The sequence below is a fragment of the Poecilia latipinna genome, unplaced genomic scaffold, assembly GCF_001443285.1.
Source record: "Poecilia latipinna isolate Pla-1442-1.1 unplaced genomic scaffold, P_latipinna-1.0 Scaffold3588, whole genome shotgun sequence".
Lineage (NCBI taxonomy): Eukaryota > Metazoa > Chordata > Actinopteri > Cyprinodontiformes > Poeciliidae > Poecilia > Poecilia latipinna.
Window position 1 is genome coordinate 1 of NW_015116204.1, and position 4711 is coordinate 4711.

Consider the following 4711-nt stretch of genomic DNA (forward strand, 5'->3'; position numbering starts at 1 on the left):
AAACGCGCAGCAACAAATCCTAAGCGATGTGCAACTATATCACACTGAGTGAATGGGGAAGTTTGCGAGTTGCGGCGAAAAATTGAAGCACGTCAAAATGCATCAACACGACAAATCTAATATGGCATAAAAACAATGCCATACTTGACGGAGTTTGGCTACATCGAGGCTCACCGCAGTAAAAAGACATATGGAGGATCAGATGGCAGGTAAAGCGGCGCACAGCTACAAACACTCACCCGGATTAGCATGACGGTCAGAAAGCTAAACAAATAACCTGGAAAATTATTTAAGTCTTCGAGCTGCGATGTAAGACGCTGGTTCTGCTCTCCTGTTGAACCGCTGCTACGCTACAGGTAGTAATATTTGACAGATGGAGCTTCGCTTCTGCTCCACCTGGTAGTGACTCTCACACCGAACTTCTGCTTAAAGCTGCAGCATCTAACTTAAAAAAAATAAATTTTATGAACGTATTAAAGCTTCCACTGTCCTAAACATGAGACAGATAATCTATAAAAAAAAAAAAAAAAAAATCAATCTCCTCCCTGTTCTACATAAGCAGCAGTCCACAGAGCCCATCTCTTCCTCCTTAACATTGCATGCATTTTAATAGTCTATATTCATTTTTCAATAAACACTTAATAGATAGTAAAAGTCAGGGTTTATTATTCTATTTATTTAATATTCCCTGCTGGAATAATGTTCTTGTGTATTTTCTTTTGCAGTATTTGAACTACTGAAGTACTGAGTAACTGATCATAACACCTGATTAAATATTCTAAATGTGTCCTCAGGCAGCCAAAATAAAAGTTATCTGAACATTCTGGTATTTTACAGAGAATTCAAAAAATATTTATATAAATAAGGAGTGAGGTTTGTAGGCTGGTTCTAGACCAGATTTCCCACAGGGGTCAGGGTAGACGGTGATTTTCCATGGCAACACTTGAAAAAGAATTAAACAACAAAAACCAGAGCAATATTTCATCATTTGATATAATCAGTGAGCTAAAGAGCCACTTGTCTCCAGAGGTTGCAGATCCCTGGCAGATGGAACAGCAGCTAAAGGTGCAGCACTATAATTTTTAATTCATTAAGGTAAAATTGTGAAGGTTAAATAAATCTACCTCTAAATATTAACAAAAGGTATTTATTCAGTATAATTTCTTCGGTTTCCCTGTTGGCCCCCGTCTAGAACCGCCCCTGGGCTGCAGGTCTGTGCCTGGTACATTTTTGGTTGGCATGTTTTTTCTTCATTAATCCAAACTGGTAAACCAAGTTAATAAAATAAGAGTGAAATCATGCTAAATGACCACTGAACAATATAGTCATAAAATATTTCAATATTTCTAAATAAAATGTATATAAAACCCTCAGAAACAGGGGCGGATCTACTGGGGTGGCAGCTGTCATCCCAAACGAGAGCCTTGCCACCCCAGCTGGTGACTGAATTCAATAAATAGTTCTGGCAAATGAACATTAAGCGCATGAATCTCTTTTATCCGATAACATTGAATGCAACAGAATGTAACCTGACCATAGACATGAATACGTATTGACTTTGATAGCCTTGTGCTGCGCAGTTCGGTGTGTTTTGGTTCCGTTAGCACTAAACTAAGACAACCCCCACACCAAATCATCAGTAGAGCAGCTCTTTAAATCAGCTAATCAACCACCCGCGGTGGTCAGGCGAAAACTTAATCACAATATAGACATCAAGCCTGGCAGCATAACGTAACAGACTCTGTTTTTGTGTTTTTGCGTACTTTGTTTGCGGGACATGTTTGTTTTCTGGTGCTGATTCCCCTGATCGGTAATCTCTGCTCCATCTGCTCGTTGAGCTGTTCTCTGTCGGTTGCCATGGCAACGGCTCCGCGTGCAGGGTGAAGCCGACACAGAGGGCGAGAAAAGGCAAAGTAGAAGTGGTTTTGTCTAGTTTTGGTTCTTCACCTGTTTATCAGCTTTATTGCACCTTTACTGTGGCGCACTGCAGCCGCTGCAATTCCTAAAAGTTAAACAAGCGACAAAAACTGAACTAGTCATCAAACTACGGCTCCTACAGCATATTTAAAGTAAAACGATTGATCAGCATAAGGGAAATTCGCCCCTTCTTGCATCTTGACAGAATTAACAGAATCCAAACTGTTTATAGATTTGTATCACGGAGAATTTAGCAAACACCAGTTTTCTCATCTCTGTTTTAAGTCGAATGATAATGTTATTGAATGTGGCTGTTTAAACACACTCCAGCATATGAATGTTTGAAATCCACTGGAATGAATTCAGCACAGATTGTAGAAAAATAGCTGAGTCACTGATTTCTACAACAGCTGAAACAATGTAGGTGTAGTAGCAGGTTGTTGTCAGCAGGTGGCAGCACGAAGGCGCTTCCGTGTCAGGCCACATTTTTGATATAAAAGCTTTTTATTAAACATTAAAAGTTGAATATAAACATGTTATAAAAACCTTTAGAAAATACAAATTTTATAAAACCATTTAATAAAAAGCATAAAACTTCATAATTAACTGTAAAAGCTTGAAAACATTAGTTTGTGTGTAATTATTTAGTATTCTGCGTTTCACTCGGGTGAACTGAGGTAGTGAAATAAATGAATAATGATGGAAAAAAATAAATTGTTAAGGAGTTTACTCTAATGAGCTATCACTCATAGCTACCAAGGAGACATGAGTGATTTTCACTCAAACAGAACTTTATTCAATATTGTAAGAACAACAAAACAACATCATCAGTGGGCTGTTTTTGTTTGTTTTTTTGTTGTTGTTGTTTTTTTGTTGTTGTTGTTGTTGTTGTTGTTTTCAGACTGATCTGTTCTAACTAAACATTCCCTCCTTACGTGTACTTGGTCTTGAGTTATCCAGCAGGATTTTTTCTTAACAAAACAGTCAAATCACAGCAGAAAATTCAAAGCGGAACTAAACATCACTTTCTGTTCCCTCAGGACAGCCATACTGAAACACGCGGAAGTTGAAAACACGCTGGCCTTAGCTTTTCTTTTGTTAGACGGTTTCTGAAGACGTCTTTGTGGTTTAGCTAAATATGTGAGTTTTTGCAGTTAAAATGTCTTAAGTTTAGCCTCAGAGAGAGTTTGTGAAAGAGCAGGAAACTCCTGCTGAAGAAACATTCACAGAGTTGAAAGAAATCAACGCAAAGATCGAGGAACAGATGGACGATCAGCGCAGACTGCTCGATTTCAGCCGGATACCGAAGATAATCTTACACCGGATAGGTAAGAAAAACCTTCAAGTTTTATTGATACCGATCAGACAGGTTGTGGCTACGCTGAATCCGTAAATCTGGTGTTGTAGTACTCGAAACAAGCGTTATCCCGAGAATCGCATGCCCTGTCGCGGGAGCGCGCATGGCTCTTTTTCTCGCTGATTGGTGAAAAAACTTAATGAAATATGACCGAAGAGGCAACATTTAAAGATATTCGTAACATTATCATGTTTCTTAACCACGTAAGCCCTAAAACGGTTAATTTTATTTCACAGATGAATTGAAATAAATACGGTTTGGACACCTTTGTTGAGACGTATGAGTCGAATGTTTTACAGTCCGCGTCTGATGAAAATGTTCTCCGGTGATGGTTTGCAATTCCCCGCCGGGGTATTATTTTTGATGATAAATACAGAAACGAGCATAAAAAACAAAACATCAACAACAGTGATAATAATATTAATGATAAAATAATATTCAGTGCAAATTGGTCTGCAAATTCTTTGATGGGGGATGGTGAGGGACCTGGATAATGGACAGGGGGCGCTGGGCTAAAAAAGGTTGAGAAACACTGGAGTAGACAATTAAGGGTGATATAAAATCTAATCAGAATGGGAAAAAATATTCTTGTTCTGTGGCATTTTCTGATGTTAGTTGTTGAATATTGCACAAAATGACCAGATGAAAGATGTACAACATGCCAGTTTAAACTTTGATCTAATTTTAAAAAGACTGAGCTCTGCAACATTAAAACATGGATAGAACTGCAATTATGTCAATCATAACTGGCACTTCTTTCTTTTACATTTAGTTTTCTTTGACTAGTATTGTCCTTTCTTGGTTTATTGTTATGTCCTCTTTAGTTTTTTTCTGTTGCTAGTTTTATTTTATTGTTTTTATTGAGGCTCACTACCAGTAATCTTCACTCGTCATATATTCACCTGCGCGCCCCTCATCATCATGTGTTTCACATCATGTGTTGATTCGCCACTAATATTGATTTTTCACTGTTCAGCATCAGATTCTATTTTTATGACCTTATTCACATCTAGTTTGTTACTCAGTTATACGTCCCGCTTCTCCTGTTTCTGAGTTTTGCGCAACGTGCACGTCTTTTTTTTTCTTCTTTTTTACCCTCTACGGTGTGGAGCGGTCGGGGAACGCATCGATGGAGAAAAGCAGACTGACATAAGCTTTTTAAAACAACAGAACAACTGATTATTGAAATTCAAAAGTGCTGTGCTACGTTTCATACAGGACCACTTACAACACTGTGTAAAAGATTTTTTAAAATTATTTAAATGGGTTCGTTTTTCTGAGGGATACACAGTGAGGGTATCATGATTTTAGTCATTGCGTGTTTATAAGAGCGATTTTCTGTTGTCCTTCCATGGAAGTGGGCAGCATCCAGACGGACTATAGAATATGTTTTAATATAAGTTGCTGCTTTGACATGATCACAGAACTGCCAAAACA

At 38.0% G+C, this 4711-nt stretch overlaps 1 protein-coding gene and 1 pseudogene across 1 annotated transcript in view; both read left to right on the forward strand.

The window, feature by feature from the left end:
• The first annotated feature begins 2955 nt into the window (after positions 1-2955).
• LOC106941291 (gastrula zinc finger protein XlCGF57.1-like) overlaps positions 2956-4711 on the forward strand; it is a 26094-nt gene continuing 24338 nt past the window's right edge. Inside the window, exon 1 of the mRNA XM_015024259.1 lies at positions 2956-3157. The gene's annotated coding sequence lies outside the window, so the exon portion shown is untranslated. The remainder of the gene's footprint in view (positions 3158-4711) is intronic.
• Positions 3077-4711, forward strand: part of LOC106941290 (gastrula zinc finger protein XlCGF57.1-like) — a 14078-nt pseudogene continuing 12443 nt past the window's right edge.